The sequence below is a fragment of the Bos indicus x Bos taurus genome, chromosome 9, assembly GCF_003369695.1.
Source record: "Bos indicus x Bos taurus breed Angus x Brahman F1 hybrid chromosome 9, Bos_hybrid_MaternalHap_v2.0, whole genome shotgun sequence".
Lineage (NCBI taxonomy): Eukaryota > Metazoa > Chordata > Mammalia > Artiodactyla > Bovidae > Bos > Bos indicus x Bos taurus.
In genome coordinates, this window is record NC_040084.1 from 27,248,233 (window position 1) to 27,268,843 (window position 20,611).

Sequence of the window (20,611 nt, forward strand, 5' to 3'; positions counted from 1 at the left end):
GTGATAATGCTTATAGAATCCAGAAAGAGTAATTAAGAAAATAATGCATACTCTACAAGTGGTAAATTTTTTTATGCTTAGGGATATAGGCATTCCCTAAGTAATGGACAAATTATTTGTTTTCCCTTAGGCACAACATAAAAAAACTGAGTTCCCATTCTTGAAAATCATAAAAATCTAAATTCTTATGAAAATAAAATTAAAACAAAGATATTTCAAATACTTACTGAACATGCAAATTTAAATCTAATGGCATACCATTTTGATATACAAAACTATGTGGTTTTTCAGTTAATATTTCCCTTCCCTCATCTTCTTTCAGTATATACACTGCATTCAGAAAGAGTTGATAAAGTAAGAACTATCTGATAGTAAGAACACTTTGGGGTTTTCCACTTCATAAAGGACTTGAGAAAGTACTTAGAAGTAACAAATGTTTCAGAATGTCACAGTTTTCAATATAAGAAAACAACTTGAAAGAAAATAAAAGTTTTGCTTTTGTTTGATTTCTGAGTCCTGTAAGACTTAAAACAATTACATTTAAAAAACAGTAGAAAGGGATTTATGATTATCTAAGATATGTTTTCTCTTTAAAAGGTGATAAGAATTTCACTATTGGGTAGGAAAAAAATGATATTACAAGATCTAGAAGATTTCTGGGGGTAGGTTCCAGGGCTCTTCCTGTTGAAAAAATCCAATCTGATGGTTTAGCAAGAGTACCGAATCTCTAGTACATATCTCAATACATTTGGGTGTAATCTCAGAGAAGAGCTGTCCAGGATGCTGTGTGAGGTACTCCAAGTCTTACAGAGAATTTTTAATTAACAGGGTACCTACATGGTGGAAAATCAACTGTCTGAAAAAAGTGCCTAGATAGGACTTGAACATAGCTTCATTAAGTCCTGTACAAAAGAAAGTATGAGAGAAGAAACCTGAGAATTTGGAGATGTCAGGAGGGTCATGGACTGGTTGAGGGACCAAAATTATCGGAAGAGACGTTGCAGTTGGGTCCAAGAAGACATGGTGCACACAGACCTGAGAGCCGAGTGTCATGGTGGGAACTGCACCTCAGCAGTAGAGGCAACAGGAAGAGGGAATGATTCTTGATCTGATAGAATGACACATCGCAGCAGAAGCCAGCAATCAAAGGTGATAGTTCAGTTCAGTCACTCAGTCGTGTCTGACTCTTTGTGATCCCATGGACTGCAGCACACCAGGTCTTCCTGCCCATCACCAACTCCCAGAGCTTGCTGAAACTCATGTCCATCGAGTCAGTGATGCCATCCAACCATCTCATCCTCTGTTGTCCCCTTCTCCTCCTGCCTTCAAACTTTCCCAGCATCAGGGTCTTTTCAAATGAGTCAGCTCTTTGCATCAAGTGGCCAAAGTACTGGAGTTTCAGCTTCAACATCAGTCCTTCCAATAAATATTCAGGACTGAGTTCCTTTAGGATGGACTGTTTGGATCTCCTTGCAGTCCAAGGAACTCTCAAGAGTCTTCTCCAATACCCCAGTTCAAAAGCATCAATTCTTCTCAGCTTTCTTTAGGGTCCAACTCTCACATCCATACATGACTACTGGAAAAACCATAGCTTTGACTAGATGGACCTTAATCAGCAAAGTAATGTCTCTGCTTTTTAATATGCTTTTCATCCAAGAAGTAAGCATCTTAATTTCATGACTGCAGTCACCATCTGCAGTAATTTTGGAGCCCGCCAAAATAAAGTCTGATACTGTTTCCACTGTTTCCCTATCTATTTGCCATGAAGTGATGGGACCAGATGTCGTCATCTTAGTTTTCTGAATGTTGAGCTTTAAGTCAACTTTTTCACTCTCCTCTTTCATTTTCATCAAGAGGCTATTTAGTTCTTATTCACTTTCTTCCACAATGGTGGTGTCATCTGCATATCTGAGGTTATTGATATTTCTCCCAGAAATCTTGATTCCAGCTTGTGCTTCTTCCAGCCCAGCATTTCTCATGATGTACTCTGCATATAAGTTAAATAAGCAGGCTGACAATATACAGCCTTGACATCCCTTTTCCTATTTGGAACCCCACAGTCTGCTGTTCCATCTCCAGTACTAACTGTTGCTTCTTGACATGCATACAGATTTCTCAGGTAGGTAAGGTAATCTGGTATTCCCGTTTCCTTCAGAATTTTCCAGTTTATTGTGAGCCACACAGTCAAAGGCTTTGGCATAGTCAATAAAGCAGAAATAGATGTTTTCCTGGAACTCTCTTGCTTTTTTGATGACCCAATAGATATTAGCAATTTGATCTCTGGTTGCTCTGCCTTTTCTAAAACCAGCTTGAACGTCTGGAATTTCACAGCTCACCAGCTCATGTATTGTTGAAGCCTGGCTTGGAGAATTTTGAGCATTATTTTTACTAGCATGTGAGATGAGTGCAATTGTGTGGTAGTTTGAGCATTCTTTGGCATTGCCTTTCTTTGGGATTGGAATGAAAATTGACCTTTTCCAGTCCTGTGGCCACTGCTGAGTTTTCCAAATTTGCTGGCATATTGAGTGCAGCACTTTCACAGCATCATCATTTAGGATTTAAAATAGCTCAACTGGAATTCCATCACCTCTACTAGCTTTGTTCGTAGTGATGCTTCCCAAGGCCCACTTGACTTCACATTCAGGGTGTCTGGCTCTAGGTGAGTGATCACACCATCGTGATTATCTGGATCATGAAGATCTTTTTTGTACAGTTCTTCTGTATATTCTTGCCACCTCTCTTTAATATCTTCTGCTTCTGTTAGCTTCATACAATTTCTGTCCTTTATCGAGCCCATCTTTGCATGAAATGTTCCCTTGGTATCTCTAATTTTCTTGAAGAGATCTCTAGTCTTTCCCATTCTTTTGTTTCCCTCTATTTCTTTGATTTGATCACTGAGGAAGGCTTTCTTATCTCTCCTTGCTATTCTTTGGAACTCTGCATTCAAATGAGTATATCTTCTCTTTTCTCCTTTGCTTTTTGCCTTTTTCTTTTCACAGCTATTTGTAAGGCCTCCTCAGAGAGCCATTTTGCTTTTTTGCATTTCTTTTTCTTGTCGATGATCTTGCTCCTTGTCTCCTGTACAATGTCACACACTTCTGTCCATAGTTTTCAGGCACTCTATCAGATCTGGTCTCTAAATCTATTTGTCACTTCCACTGTATAATCATTAGGGATTTGATTTAGGTCATATCAGAATAGTCTAGTGGTTTTCCCTACTTTCTTCAAGTCTGAATTTGGCAATAAGGAGTTCATGATCTGAGCCACAGTCAGCTCCCAGTCTTGCTTTTGCTGACTGTATAGAGTTTCTCCATCTTTGGCTGCAAAGAATACAATCAATATGATTTCAGTGTTGACCACCTGGTGATGTCCATGTATAGAGTCTTCTCTTGTGTTGTTGGAAGAGGTGTTTGCTATGACCAGTGCATTCTCTTGGCAAAACTCTATTAGCCTTTCCCCTGTTTTATTCTGTATTCCAAGGCCAAGTTTGCCTGTTACTCCAGATGGTTCTTGACTTCCCACTTGTGCATTTCAGTCTTGAAATGATGAAAAGGACATCTTTTTTGTGTGTTAGTTCTAGAAAGTCATGTTGGTCTTCATAGAATTGTTTAACTTCAGCTTCTTCAGCATTACTGGTTAGAGCATAGACTTAGATTACCATGATATTGAATGGTTTGCTTTGGAAATGAACAGAGATCATTGAATGGTTTGCCTTGGAAATCAACAGAGATTCATTTTTGAGATTGCATCCAAAAGTACTGCATTTCGGACTCTCTTGCTGACTATGATGGCTACTCCATTTCTTCTAAGGGATTCTTGCTCACAGTAGTAGATATAATGGTCATCTGAGTTAAATTCACCCATTCCAGTCCACATTAGTTTGCTGATTCCTAAAATGTCAACGTTCACTCTTGCCATCTCTGTTTGACCACTTCCAATTTGCCTTGATTCTTGGACCTAACATTCCAGGTTCCTATGCAATATTGGTCTTTACAGCATCGGATCTTGTTTCCATCACCAGTTATGTCTACAACTGGGTATTGTTTTTGCTTTGGCTCCATCTCTTCATTCTTTCTGGAGTTATTTCTCCACTGATCTCCAGTAGCATATTGGGCACCTACTGACCTGGGGAGTTCATCTTTCAGTGTTCTATCTGTTTGCCTTTTCATACTGTTCATGGGGTTCTCAAGGCAAGAATACTGAAGTGGTTTGCCATTCCCTTCTCCAGTGGACCATGTGATAACCATGTGTCAATTAGGAATCCCTTTCCCATACCTACACCATTTAGTAAAACTCTCCTTAACCTCAGAAGCTCCCAAAAGAGGCAGGATGTAGTAGCCAAAGATGGGCAAGAAAGTGTCATATGAGCTGGTCATGTTAATCTAAAATTGACTGATGTTTAAACCAGAAGCAACCAAGTTACTATCAATGGCAGTATTAAGGTTTCAGAGTAGAAAAATGGACTCATAAGCTTAATTGAGCTTCTTGACAATTAATATTATTTTTTCCTACTTGAATTTTTTTATAACTTTAAAATTCAAATCCACTACAAAATGAAATAAATGGTAATGAGGATTGTTTTTTTTTTGCTTGGGTTTGACTGGCCAAAACTTTTTAAACAGTTCAAGAAATTTAGAGCAAAACATATATTCTTTTATTGTAAATCTCCCTGAAATAAGCGTAGGCAATCTTCAGCATTTCTAGGAAACTATAGTCATACATCTTGATTTGTCTTTCCCATTTCTGATCCAATAAGGGTTAATACCTCCTTGTAGCTCAGTGATAAATTCTGGAGCCAGCTTCCCTAGTGCCTGTAAGTTCAAGGATCCCTTGCTCAGCCAAATCAGTGCAACATTGGCAATGGGCTTCCACGGTGGCGGTCACTACAAGGATTGTCCTAACTGAAGGGTTATTATTTTCTGTAATAAAAGCTATAACAAGTGAAGGTCTCAGGCTCAGCTGTCACACTTATATCTCCATACAGTTAAAAATATTATTAATGACTAGAGGTGAGTCTCTGGTTGGCAGGAATGAATTCATTACAGAAATGTTTTATGGTTGTGGTCAAGCTAGAAGGATAATAATAGGATCAAAACATTTTATATTGAAGCATGGAACTACAGATAAACTTCCATTTTAAAATTTTGTTTTTTGTAATGTAAAACCTTTTCTACAATGAATACACGCTATTCGGATAATAAAAATATAATACAGAAATAAACACCCTTTTTTTAGAGCTGGATATAAATTTAATGGCCAACTGGCTCAAAATTCTCATTTTAGAAGCCAGTTAATTAAAGTCCAGAGAGTGTTCTGGCCCTAGGTCACACTACTAGTCAATGAAAAAGAAAGACTGTCATTCCTGAATGTTCTGTCCATCAACCCACTCTAGGTAGGAACTGGTGGAGTGAAAAAGGAAACACACTGTTTGGATCATTCTTGAAAAGGAAGACAATACTTCAATAACACAGCTCATAAAACCCACTCCATAAATCATGTCTTTTAATGTTTTTACCAGCACCTGATAATGGATAGCAAATTACCTCACACCAAAAGAATTGTCAACAAGTTTACAAATGATGAATAAACATGATGTGTATCATGACTTCATGCTTTTCAGTCATTCAGAGAACTGTCATTAACTTTGCAACTTACATTGTAAGTTTATTTTACATTAATCTTGGTGCCAAAATAAAGAAATTATATTTGAAACCATAGAAACTTTTTAGACGATGCAAAAGGAAGATCTGGAGGGTAAAGGTTGATGTCTGTTACATGCTGCTTTGCTATGTTTCATCATTATAATGTTCTAGGAACTAATTTCAGTTTAAAAAATTTCCATATTGCCACTTTCCTTCCGAAGTTCCCACTGCTTATTTCAATGAATTTTATTTGGGCTATCAACAGGAAGTGTTGGCTGCAGCTCACAGCTGATCTTCTCCCATATTCTGTTTTTTTCCAGTGAATAAAATGGAAGCTAATGAGATTTTTTTTTAGTGGCTGGGGTAATTTTTTTATTAATTAATTAATTTAATTGGATGATAATTTCTTTACAATATTGTGGTGGTTTTTGCCACACATTGACAAGAATCACCCATAGGTGCACATGTGTCCCCCCATCCTGAACCCCCTTCCCACTTCCCTCCCCACCCCATCCCTCTGGGTTGTCCGAGAACACCACCTTTGAGTGCCCTGCTTCATGCATCCAACTTGCACTGGTCATCTCTTTCACATATGGTAATATACATATTTCAATGCTATTCTCTCAAATCATCTCATCTTCCCCCTCTCCTACACAGTTCAAAAGTCTGTTCTTTACATCTGTGTCTCTTTTGCTATCTTGCATATAGGATCGTTGTTATAAATTCCATATACATGCATTAAGATAGCGTATTGATCTTGACTTTTGAAACTGTCATCTGATGAAACATAGATCTTAAAATTAAACCACATTTTTTGGCTCTAAACATTTTATTTTAATGAACTTTACTTGGGACTTCAACTTATATTCTCCAAGAGGGAGGGAAGGGAATGGAAACACTTGCTCCTTCCAGATAATGATATTCTCTACTCTTCTGGTTTCTTTAGTCTATTTAAGGAAGGATGAAGTAAAAATAATCACTCAAGGGAATTTTCAGAAAAAAATTATAAACAGACCCTCAATAGTTGATACAAAATTATAAAAGGGAAGATTTTTATACATACGTCTCAGTAATTTGGTAATTTTATTTATATATTAATTTTTTGAACTTTTCATCAACTGTAATAGAAAGTTTTACTTTCCGAATTAAAGATCTATACCAGTTTATTCAAGACAGACCATTTTCCGCCAGCATTATTGATTTCTAGGTTACTTATCATGTGAATCCTTACACAAGGGATACTAAATAACATAAACTGGCTTTTTTTTAGGTAAGAAATACCTATGCAGTTCTGATTTTTATCAACTTACAATTTGATGGAGGATGTAAGTTTCAAACAACTCAGATAAGAGTTTGTTGTGGAGGGTAAAGTTGATGCAGTTCTGGTTCAGACATTTAAGATAGTCTAAAAATAATGGAAAGTAGTAATTGGTACAGTTCTTAGTGTGCCTTTATCATACTGATGGTCTTAAGCAAACTGTAATAAGACCCGGACAGACATCAAGCCAAGATGGGACACTGGTAAGTCTTGGTACACAAGTATCGTTCACTAAGTGAACAAGCGGCATGGTTTAGCGGTTTGGAAATCATCCTGATTTCACATCCCAGATAAGGTCACCTATATCAGTTTGTGTTCCCTGCCCCCCCCACAATTACCTGAAGCACACACATTGCATTGTGTTCTGTCTACCAGATAATCATTTTATACATTTCAATATATTCAATCACAATCTTTTTGTAAAAAAAAAAAAAAAAAAATCACTCTAAAAGGTCAGTGATTACTGTCCTCAAATAATAAATTCAAAGAAGATGAAAATGGTTAAGGAGATTGACACTGGGCCCTAGCCTTACATACCAGAGATCAGTATTTTAATTCACTTATCATACCTACAGTATGCAGTAATACCTTCATACTGTTCCTATTTACAAAGACCTAGAAATATAATAGGAAATAAAGACTAAATACATAAAGTTATTTTTATATCTAATGCACATGAGGAGAGATTTGAAGAGAACATCACAATAACTAAAGGGGGGAAAACAATTTCAGGCAGAGGTATAACAGGTTTTATGGAGGAGGCTTTTGAGCTACACCATGGATTTCACTTTTCACTTTCATGCACTGGAGAAGGAAATGGCAACCCACTCCAGTGTTCTTGCCTGGAGAATCCCAAGGACAGGAGAGCCTGGTGGGCTGCCGTCTAGGGGGTCGCACAGAGTTGGACATGACTGAAGAGACTTAGCAGCAGCAGCATGGATGATGGATAGGCTTATCTGATAAAGTATATGGTTACAGTCTTTCAGGTGAGAAAATCAGTATTACCAACATTACCAACATCGGTTTTGGTTCACAGAATCTCCCACCCTCTCCCTCTAGGTTCTGCTCCTTTCCCCTAGCCACCCTAGTTAGAAAGATGAGCATGTTACTAAAGCTGGGCCAGTCAGAACTGATAATGGACCCTGACTAGGTCTGTTGAGGAAAGGGGCTTCCCAGCTGGCACTAGTGGTAAGGAACTTGCCTGCAAATGCAGGAGACTCAAGAGATGTGGGTTCAATCCCTAGGTACCAGGTGGCGATGTGTGTGTGAGTCCTAGAGGATTTGATGTGACCTACATCTGGCCTTTCAGTTAAACAGTTGCTTTTCTTTCCTTTTTACTTTTCTTGTTTTCTTCCCTTCCTTCTTCCCTCTCCTTCCTTCCTTTCCTTCAGCATTTTCAGCTGGCTTTTCATCTCTCAACAAAAAGAGACTATACATACTATTCACACAACATAAACAAAATGATGGAAGATCGTGTCTTTTGCTAAAAGAACTTTTACAATAGAACTGTTGATGTGAAAGTATTAGTTGTTCAGTCACGTCTGACTCTTTGCGACCTCATGGACTATAGCCTGCCCAGGCTCCTCCTGTCTGTCAAATTCTCCAGGCAAAAATACTGGAGCAGGTTGCTATTTCCTTCTGCAGGAGATCTTCCCGACCCAGGATCAAACCTGGGTCTCCTGCATTGCAGGCAGATTTTTTACCATCTGAGCCACCAGGGACTGTGGCTTAATACTTAATACTCACCAGGGACTTAATGTTTTAAGTCAGTTAACCTAACAGCAGAGTTGGACATGGTTTAGAGCAGTGGGTGGTCAAGCATGGCCACTAGACCACTGAACAGCATCAGCATCACTTGGAGATTTGTTAAAAGTGCAGATTCTCAGGCCCTACACTGGGCCTCCTGAATCAGAAGCCACCACCTGTTTCCCATGGGATTCTGGTGCACATTTAAGTTTCAGAAGCACTGCTTTGGAGGACTGACATAATGGCCAGGGAGCTAGCCACTGACTCTCACAATAAGAGAGCCTGTGTTATGTTAGACGTAGTGGAAAACAAGAAGAATATAATGCCTCAAAAGGAATGAGTAATACATTTTATGATAAACAGACACAGTTATAACATACACATGAACTAATGAATGTGAGCAAAGCTTGAAGAAGAACAAGATGAACTTAGGATTGAAAGTAGAGAAAATACAGTGGATACACTGCCGAGGGTTTAAATCCTGACTTTGCCATTTCCTCCCTATGCTAAACTTCCTTCTGGCCCAGTTCTTTCATTTCTATAATGGTGAAAATAAAAATGCTTACTCCTTATGATTCTGATGGTGGTTAAATGAGTTAGTATATGTAAAGCTCTCAGATTAGGTCAAGCACATGAAATGTCCTTGTAAGGCCATTAGCTAGAGCTTAGCTCTCTACTTGCTCTATCATATTCAGTAACCAACAGCTACAAGTGACTATTTAAATTCAAATTTAAATCATTTAAATTAATGATTTCTTCCTTAGCTGCATGAGCCACGTTTCAAGTGCTCCATAGCCATATGCATTATAGAATGTTTTCATCATCAGAGGAAGTTGTACTGGACACTGAGGCTGTGAGATTTGCATGCTAATAATGGAGTCAGAGGAGGTGAGGAGGTAGAAACCTGTTTGGTTAAGTGAAAAATGACCATCAGAGCTCCATGCTGCTATCACATGAAACAACAACCATCGGCCTCCTTACTTAGAGGGCTTAGTCCTTTCTCCAGGGCCTGCTGTTTCCTCTTGGGATCCTGAAAACCCAGGTAGGTGGAAATGCAAACTGAACTGGAAGGATCCGAAAGCCTGCTTTGCCAACTGCATCTGCCACTCGTGCATCTCATGTAAGGAGTGAACAGAACTTCGAGAAGCCCAGACTTCTCTCTGCTCACCAAACTGCCAGCACTGTCTGTATTCTCAGTTCTAAAATATGACACATGAACTCAGTTGGAAGGTATTAAATAGAAGCCATTTGTGACTAGATCTCACACCATTAATGCTAAAAAAATTAAATAAATAAGTATAAGCCAAAAAATTTCCATATATTATCTCCTATAGATAACATGTAGTCCTCTAACTTAAAAACATAGATTTTGGCATCATTTCTCATAGTAGGTAAGTTATCTTGATTTTTTAAAAAATAACTCATGAACAAATGTATTGCATTATATTGTCTATTGTGTTGGAGGATCAAGTAGTAATTGCTGGAGCAGTATCCTTGAAGAGGCAAGGTTGGTACTAGTAGATATTTGGAGAAAAGCCTTCCATAAATGCATGGGCAAATCATGAATAGTAGGTAGACATGAACTGCACACATGTGTTTAAATACAGGGACAGAAGCTTGTGGAAATCTGTTATAGATTCAGCTTTCTCAGTAAAGCAAGAACCAAGTCGGCTAGGTAGAGGGTAGATAAAGGAGGAGATGGTAGAGGTATGAAAAAAGATCAAGGAAACTTAAGTTGCTTTGTTTTTTTGTTTTAATAAGTAGGAAATATGGACTAGGGAACTATGGCAGGAGAAGGCAATGGCACCCCACTCCAGTACTTTTGCCTGGAAAATCCCAGGAAGGGGGAGCCTGGAAAGCTGCAGTCCATGGGGTCTTGAAGAGTCGGACATGACTGAGTGACTTCACTTTCACTTTTCAGTTTCATGCATTGGAGAAGGAAATGGCAACCCACTCCAGTGTTCTTGCCTGGAGAATCTCAGGGACGGAGGAGCCTGGTGGGCTCCAGTCCATGGTGTCACGAAGAGTTGGACATGACTGAGAGACTTCACTTTCACTTTTCCCTTTTATGCATTGGAGAAGGAAACAGCAACCCACTCCAGTGTTCTTGCCTGGAGAATCCCAGGGACAGGGGAGCCTGGTGGGCTGCCGTCTATGGGGTTGCATAGAGTCCGGACACGACTGAAGCGACTTAGCAGCAGCAGCAGCAGGGAACTATGGCATCGTTGCTGTAAAGTGAGGACAAGAGGAAGATGAGAGAAGTGAAAAGCTGGTAGGATCAGATTCCCAGTGAGACTGAAGCATTCTGAAGATGGAGTTCTGGAGGAAACAGGGTGGAAAGAGAGAACTGTGACTGGAGAAGGGGCCATTCTGAATTGAGAATCTGGATCGGTTGCATGATATGCTCCTGGGGTGAGTGGCTGGGTTAGGATAGAGAAAAGATTATTGGAAGAAAGTGGGTGGGTGAGAACAAACTGTGAAGCTAAATAATTGAGCGGATGATCTACCTGAATGGGCTTCCCTGGTGGCTCAGTTGGTGAAGAATCCACCTGCAATGCAGGAGACCCATTAGATTCCTGGGTTGGGAAGATCCCCTGGAGAAGGGAAAGCCTACTCACTCCAGTATTCTGGCCCGGAGAATTCCATGGACTGTATAGTCCATGGGGTTGCAAAGAGTCGGATACAACTGAGCGGCTTTCACTTCACTTCTACCTTCATGCTGAAGTCACCAATAGTTACAAGAGCAGCACTGAAGAGACTGACATTGGACCAAAAACTAAACTCTGCATGGATGATGGGGGAGTGTGTGGCCTGGGGGTGAAGAAGAAGGCTCATGGGTGGTTTAATATGAGGATGTCACCTACAGCTGCATGTCTTTGTGGAGGAGGAAGGGAGAAAGGTCTGAAGGAGCCAATGGCAATGAAAGAAGGATTATATCAACCCTTTTCTGAGGCCTAGCAGGACAGGGGTGAGAGAAAAAAAGAGCCACCACATGTGAATTCTTCTGAAAATGCAGTATCATCAGAGGAGACTGGGAAGATGAAAGAACACTCCTAGAAGGTGATGAAGACGTAGATTTTTACTAATGATTATCTTTTGTGTTTTTGATAAAATAAATTATATTTAACACTTTGAAAGCATATGAAGTAAGTAAAGTCGCTCAGTCGTGTCCGACTCTTGGCGATCCCATAGGCTGTAGCCTACCAGGTTCCTCTGTCCATGAGATTTTCCAGGCAATAGTCCTGGAGTGGATTGCCATTTCTTTCTTCAGGGGATCTTCCCAACCCAGGGATCGAACCCAGGTCTCCTGCATTGTAGCACAGACGCTTTACCGTTTGAGCCACTAGGCTCAGAAGTAAGACTCCTCCCTTTCTGTAAAAGATCCTAGAATTTAAAGATTCTCTTAAACTGTTAATGCCTACTAAAGTATACTATGGATAACATGCGACTTACAAAGCAGAGGATACATATCTCTATTATAAAATGTTATTAAAAGAAATGTTTGATAATGCTTGCTTTTTATTAGTAATAACTGGCTATTTTAAAAGAATGGCTCTGAAGGGGAATCACTTGTTCCCTATTTAATTTTTATCATCCTATGCTTCTCCCCACCATCCCATTAGTCATCTTGACTTAACTGTGTTTGCCTTCTTAAAATATGGAGGGGATAAAAATTGATAGCTCATAAACACATATTAAAGAGTAATTTGAGATTTATAGGAGAGAATAAAGAGGAACAGAGGAATGGTCACTGTAGGCAATACTAACAGGCGAGCAAAATGAAATAAATCACACAGAGTGTGCACTTGAGAGCATGTATGAGTGCACATGTGTATATACACACAGAAAAAACCGAATTGTGATTAAATCATAGAGCGCTATTGCAAAATGGTCCTATAATAATCAAATGTATTTTATACGCAATTTGTCTCTTTATGGAAAGACCTTTTTCTGTATCTTCTACAGTCTCTGATGTTTAAAAATGTTCAGAATTGACAATCTAGCAGGTAGCAAGCACTGTTATAGCTAAACGATGAGATGACTTAACTACTGTTGATGTTCACTAAGCACAGACTTCTAGTCCCAAAAATCAATGTAAATGAAAAAGAATGTTTTAGTAACACAATGGGATCAATACAAGGTACATATTATCTGATATTTGAATAAATGCAGAAATTGACTCCATGATATTAGCTATATTATGGATGGCAGTACAGAGAGGAAAAGGTGATAGCAGCAAAGTGTAGACAATGATAAAAAAGCCCAGACCCATTAACCTCCACCTTCCTGACACAGCAAAGCCAATGCCACCCGCATATCTTAACTTGGGAGAACAACAGTTACTAAAACATGAACTGATGCATAAGGAAAATAAAGAAAACAACTGATATCAGGACACTAAACTAAAAATTATTTTAATTCTGTTTTCTCTTATGATTCACAAGCAAGAAATGAGCCTATATGCAGAATAGAGTAGAAGGCATCTTTGAAAATCTACATTCCCATCTTGGTTAACATTTGTCTTCTCCTGCACTGTGCAAAGAATCAAGCTGAATGATCATCATTTGTTTTAAAAAAAAAATGAAGCTATATTAAACTGTAGGACTATTATTCACAATAAATAATAGATTTGTCATTTTGAAATTCTAGATAATTTAGATGATTCGTTTCCATTAACAATTTCCCATTAATGCTGCTTTGTAACTGGAAATGCAATAACATATAATCTTTATAAATGACATTAAAAACCAGTGATTTATTGAGGTGACTATTAGAATAAAGAAAAGACAATGAAGCTGCACATAGTGATTGACAAATGGAGATGCTGTGAAATCTTTTCTTTCCCAGGTATAAACAAAAATAAAGTACCTTTTCCTGTGTAATATTTTAATTAAATCCATCCTTCTTAGAAATAAATCAAGAAATAAATCAATTAGAAATAAATCAAGATGAGAACAATAGATTCCATTATTTTTTTAAATCAATAAATAATGAACATTTTCAGGCCAAGCAAGTATCAGAGCATCATAGCCTCACCCACCAAATGTAAAATGCAGTGAAAAAGTAGAGCACAGGGAGGGCTGTGACAGTTCATGCTGAGTGGCCGGTGATATTGACGAATCAGTATCCTGCATGGTGATAACAACTAGACAATCCAATTAACCCAAGTCAAGCTTTAGATTTCTCTCTCAGTGTCTCTTAACATTGACTGGGCAATCAATCTTGTCTTAAAATACAATGGCATCTGTTTGCAGTTTTGAGTGTTTTTGAGGCTCCAGCTACACACAAAAAAAGGGTAACAAGCTCAAGAGCCCAGCCCCAACTATTAGATAGAATATAATCCATGAGTTCAATTTACAGTATAACTAGTACTACAATGTCAAAGTGATTATCAGAATTAAATAAGAAGTTATCCCCTTTAATATGCCACCATCCAATTTCAGAAATGGATCTGAGATAATTTTGTCTTATCAGTTGCTTGATGCACTGATACAGAATCTCTGAAATGACTGACTGATATTTTATTGTAAATATGCAACAAATACACATCAAGCAAAAAAAAAAACAAAAACTCTTGATTTCCACAAAATACATAGGACAAATTCCTTATTGCAAAATTCAGACTTAAATTGCAGAATGGAGGGGAAACCATTAGGCCATTCAGGTATAAGCTAAATCAAATCCCTTATGAGTTGTATAGTGGAAGTGACAAAGAGATACAAGGAATTAGATCTAATAGACAGAGAGCCTGAAAAACTATGGATGGAGGTTTGTAACACTACAGGAGGCAGTGATCAAAACCATTCCTCAAAAAGAGAAAACCAAAAAGGCAAAATGATTGTCTGAAGAGGTCTTACAAATAGCTGGGAAAAGAGAAGCAAAACTCAAAGGAAAGATACTCATCTGAATGCAGAGTTTCCAGGAATAGCATGGAGAGGTAAGAAAGCCTTCTTAAGTGAACAATGAGAAGAAATAGAGGAAAACAATAGAATGGGGAAAACTAGAGATCTTTTCAGGAAAATTAGAGATACCAAGGGAACATTTTACGCAAAGATGGATGGATAAAGGACAGAAACAGTATGGACCTAACAGAGGGAGAAGATAAGAAGAGGTGCAAGAATACACAGAAGAACTGTACAAAAAAAGGGCTTAATGACCCAGAAAACCACGATGGTGTGATCACTCACCTAGAGCCAGCCATTATGCAGTGTGAAGTCAAGTGGGCCTTAGGAAGCATTGCAACCAACAAAGCTAGTGGAGGTGATGGAATTCCAGTTAAGCTATTTCAAATCCTAAAATAAGATGCTGTTAATGTGCTGCATGCAAAAAAAAAGAAAAAGGAAGTACTGCACTCAATATGGGTTTCCCAGATGGCGCTAGTGGTAAAGATCCTGAAGGAGGAGACCGTAGGGCCTGGACTCTGTCCTAGGCCTGTTCAGTGCTGGCCATGCTTGGCCACCTTTTCTGTGGATTCTGAACTCTGTGCTCAGTGCCTATGGAAACGACACACCAGCAGAAGGATAAGACCCCTCCGGACAAAGAAACCTTGAGAGTCGCATCTAGGTTACTCATCACTTAAGAGAAAACATATACTAATCACCCCTGTCTCCGGAGAGGTCATAAATTTCTTTCTGTGCTTATCAGAGTGTAACCTCGGCTTATTGATTGATGACCAATCGTTTAACTGTTTAAATACACGACACATGAGTGATGGGGCTATTGTGATTGTATCTACCTTTCTTTGTTTATGCAAGTTTCAAGGAATTTGGGGAGATGGGTTTGAGCACTGTACACATAGGGTACAAAAGATTTTCACAGAAACTGGTTGGGGTCCTTGGCTGAGACGAGACTCTGCCTTGGGCCCGCAGGTGTAATAAACTGCACTTCACTATCTGCATTGTCCTTCTGAGTGAGTTTGTTTCCTGGAATGCATGGCTACAACAACCCCACCTGCAATAATGAGACATAATAAGATGTGGGCTCACTCCTTAGGTCAGGAAGATCCTCTGGAGAAAGAAATGAAAACCCTCTCCAATATTCTTTCCTGGAGAATCCCACAGACAGAGAAATGTGGTGGACTATAGTCCATGGGATCGCAAAGAAATGGACGTGACTGAAGCGACATATTAGGCAGGCACTCAATATTCCAGCAAATTTGGAAAACTCAGCAGTGGCCATAGGACTGGAAAAGGTCAGTTTTCATTTCAATCCCAAAGAAGAGCAATGCCAAAGAATGTTCAAAGTACCACACAACTGCACACAATCCACATGCTAGCAAGACAGTGCTCAAAATCCTTCAAGCTAAGCTTCAAATGTACTTCAAAAGAGAACTTCCAGACAGACATACAAGCTGGATTTAGAAAAGGCAGAAGAACCAGAGATCAAATTGCCAACATGCAATCCTGCTTTATTGACTATGCTAAAGCCTTTGACTGTGTGGATCACAAAAAACTGGAAAATTCTTAAAGAGATGGGAATACCAGATCATCAAAACTGCCTCCTGAGAAACCTGTATGCAGGTCAAGAAGCAACAGTTAGAACTGGACATGCAACAACAGACTGGTTCAAAATTAGGAAAGGAGTATGTCAAGGCTGTATATTGTCACCCTGATTATTTAACTTATATGCAGAGCACATCATGCAAAATGCCAGACTGGATGAAGCACAAGCTGGAATCAAGATTGCCAGGAGAAATATCAATAACCTCAGGTATCCAGATGAAATCACCCTTATGACAGAAAGCGAAGAAGAACTAAAGATCTTCTGGATGAAAGTGAAAGAGGAGAGTGAAAAAGCTGGTTTGAAACTCAACATGCAAAAAACAAAGATCACGGCATCTGGTTGCATCACTTCACGGCAAATAGATGGGCGAAAAAATGACAACAGTGATAGGCTTTATTTTCACTGCAGATGACTGCAGCCAGGAAATTAAAAGACGTTTGCTCCTTGGAAGAAAAGCTATGACCAATCTAGACAGCATATTAAAAAGCAGAGACATTACTTTGCCAACAAAGTTCTGTCTAGCTAAAGCTATGGTTTTTCCAGTAGTCATGTATGGATGTGAGAGTTGGACCATAAAGAAAGCTGAGCATTGAAGAATTGATGCTTTTGAACTGTGGTGTTGGAGAAGACCCTTGAGAGTCCCTTGAACTGCAAGGAGATCAAACCAGTCAATCTTAAAGGAAGTCAGTCCTGAATATTCATTGGAAGGACTGATACTGATACTGAAGCTCCAATACTTCGGCCACCTGATATGAAGAGCTGACTCATCAGAAAAGACCCTGATGCTGGAAAGACCAAGAGCAAGAGGAGAACAGGTGACAGAGGATGAGATGGCTCAATGGCATTATCGACTCAAAGGACATGAGTTTGAGCAAATTCTAGGAGATAGTGAATGTGGTGTGCTGCAGTCCATGATGTCACAAAGAGTCGGACATGACTGAGAGACTGAACAACATCAATGTAGGGCCTATATGAGAAAATGGAAAATTCATAAGGAAAGAGTATTTTAAAAAAGACCATCTCTGGGAAAAACAAAAATGAGATTTTTTAATATAATGGAATTTCTTTCTGGCTCCTTTTTGAGTCTACCTCATTGTTTTTCATCTGCTTTCTCTCTCACCAACATAATCATGTTGCCCTAAGTACCTTTCCTATTTCTACCCTGTGTGAATGAGACCCATGGACTGTAGCCCGCCAGGCTCTTCTGACCATGGGATTTCCCAGGCAAGAATACTGGAGCAGGCTGCCATTTCCTACTCCAGGGGATCTCCCCCTGCCCTCCCCCCGGGGATCAAACCCTTGTCTCTTGCATCTCCTATATTGGCAGGCGGATTCTTTACCGCTGCATCACCTTGCTCTATATACCCCATTCTTTAGAAGTCTGTTAGAACAACCTTCCAGTAGGCAGTCAATCATATGTTTACTGAGCAGCTATTCCTTGTCCAGCACCAGGAATTTTAAAGTAACTTTTAACACATTTATCTGATGGTCAAAGGCAGTTGATTTCAAGGCACCCTAGCAAGCCAGGCCAGTGGGTAACAGTTTACATTTATATTATGTGTAACTCTAAATGGTCAAACTCAGAAAAAGCTTATTTTGAAGTAAAGTATCTGATATTTATCAAAATACAGTTTAAAATCATGAGCCCAATGATAAGTACTATAAATTACTATAAATTCATTTCTAAAAGTTCTATGCAATTCTATTTTTTCACATCACTGTGGATATCAGACACTTTGGGAAGAGAATAATGAATTATGATGCTATCAAAACTTCTTTCATCATGGCCAACTTAGGAATTAAAGAATTTTATCAGTTTGGAATATTCTTATTGATATTTAAAATCCAGAGACTTTTCAGCAAATGTTAAGTTTAAGGAGATGTCTGACAATGATTTGAAATTATAAAGAGTCACTAGCTTCACAGAAATATTACAGAGTTTATGGAGTGTTATTGCCAACTGCGACTTGTATAATTTGTTCAAATTTATACATGTCTGGAACCACCTGAGCTCACTGTATTATGTAACATTGCAAAATACAGATGGTTAGAGATATAATAATTAGGGCTCCTTTCCTTTTGCTGAGCTTTTATATAGCAGATTTTCTTTAAAACTAAATGTTATAAACCCCCTCTCTGAAGTCAATCGAATAACATGAATAAACATGACTCTGCTATATAAAATATTTCATTTAATCAAACTATTAAATATGTGCTCTCTTATCTACCCAAACTAAACATCTGCTTTTAAAATAATGACATGCTTACAATGTCCATATTAAACGGGGAAGAATTAAAACTACAATTGATATCAATTATACATGAAAGAATTTGTAAAAATAAAAGTCTAGAAACATTTCAAATTAAATATTTATAGGTTGGTAGAGGTATAATTTGGAGAAGGCAATGGCACCCCACTCCAGTACTCTTGCCTGGAAAATCCCATGGACGGAGGAGCCTGGTAGGCTGCAGTCCATGAGGTCGCTAAGAGTTGGACACGACTGAGCGACTTCACTTTCACTTTTCACTTTCATGCATTGGAGAAGGAAATGGCAACCCACTCCAGTGTTCTTGCCTGGAGAATCCCATGGACGGGGGAGCCTGGTGGGCTGCCGTCTATGGGGTCGCACAGAGTTGGACACGACTGAAGCGACTTAGCAGCAGCAGCATCAGAGGTATAATTGGGGACTTCACAGGTAGCTCAGAATCCGCCTACAAGGCAAGAGACCACGGTTTGATTCTTGGGTCAGGAAGATCCCCTAGAGAAGGGATAAGCTACCCACTCCAGTATTCTTGGGGAAACCTGGTGGCTTAGATGGTAAAGAATCCGTCTGCAATGAGGGAGACCTGGTTTGGATCCCTGGGTTGGGAAGATCCCCTGGAGGAGGGCATGGCAACCCACTCTAGTATCCCTACCTAAAGAATCACCATGGACAGAGGAGCCTGGCAGGCTATAGTCCATGGGATTACAAAGAGCCAGACACAACTGAGTAACTAAGCACACACACACACAGATGTACAATTATAGATGGCTTCAAGTCATTTTTTAAACTAACATTTTCCAAATTGTCTTTGATTACTAATTATCTTCACAACTAGAAAGATCTTTGTCATTTAAGCAAAAAAAAAAAAAAAAAAAAGCTTCCCAGGTCATGCTAGTGGTAAAGAACCTTCCTGCCAATGCAACGGACATAAGAAACACGGGTTCAATCCCTTGGTCAGGAAGATCCCCTGGAGGAGGGCATGGCAATCCACTCCAGTATCCTTGCCTAGAGATTCCCATGGACAGAGGAGTCTGGTGGGCTACATTCCACACGGTCACACAGAGTCAGACGCTACTAAGTGACTTAGCACACAAACAAAAAACATTTTCTTGAAGAAAGTGTTTTGATTTAATGGAATAATATCAGTGAAACATGAGCACTTAACCTTCAAATAGTTATCATAAAACCTTCAAATAGTTATCATCCGGTACACATGAAAGGAAAAATAATACTCTGAAAAACTCACAGTTAAGATATTTGCAGGACAATATAATAAGAGATACCTAATGATGCCCATCCACCATCAGTACCTTTAAATATACCAGAGCAACAAATAAGGCATGATTAGAGGGTGATCCATTTAAAGGTTCAGTTCAGTTCACTCACTCAGTCGTGTCCAACTCTTTGTGACACCATGAATCACAGCACGCCAGGCCTCCCTGTCCATCATCAACTCCAGGAGTTCACCCAGACTCACGTCCATTGAGTCAGTGATGCCATCCAGTCGTCTCATCCTCTGTCGTCCCCTTCTCCTCCTGCCCCCAATCCCTCCCAGCATCAGAGTCTTTTCCAATGAGTCAACTCTTCACACGAGGTGGCCAAAGTACTGGAGTTTCGCTTTAGCATTTTTCCTTCCAAAGAACACCCAGGACTGATCTCCTTTAGAATGGACTAGTTGGATCTCCTTGCAGTCCAAGGGACTCTCAAGAGTCTTCTCCAATACCACAGTTCAAAAGCATCAATTCTTTGGCACTCAGCTTTCTTCACAGTCCAACTCTCACATCCATACATGACTACTGGAAAAACCACAGCCTTGACTAGATGGACCTTTGTTGGCAAAGTAATGTCTCTGCTTTTCAATATGCTATCTAGGTTGGTCATAACTTTCCTTCTAAGGAGTAAGCGTCTTTTAATTTCATGGCTGCAGTCACCATCTGCAGTGATTTTTGGAGCCCCCAAAAACGAAGTCTGACAATGTTTCCACTGTTTCCCCGTCTATTTCTCATGGTCCACTGGAGAAGAGAATGTCAAACCACTTCAGTATTCTTGCCTTGAGAACCCCATGAACAGTGTGAAAAGGCAAAATGATAGGATACTGAAAGAGGAACTCCCTGGGTCGGTAGGTGCCCAATATGCTA

At 39.3% G+C, this 20,611-nt stretch overlaps 1 protein-coding gene across 3 annotated transcripts in view; it reads right to left on the reverse strand.

Annotated features, from left to right (window-relative positions):
• NKAIN2 (sodium/potassium transporting ATPase interacting 2) overlaps positions 1-20,611 on the reverse strand; it is a 1,188,323-nt gene that overhangs the window by 777,846 nt on the left and 389,866 nt on the right. The gene's annotated exons all lie outside the window — the stretch shown is intronic.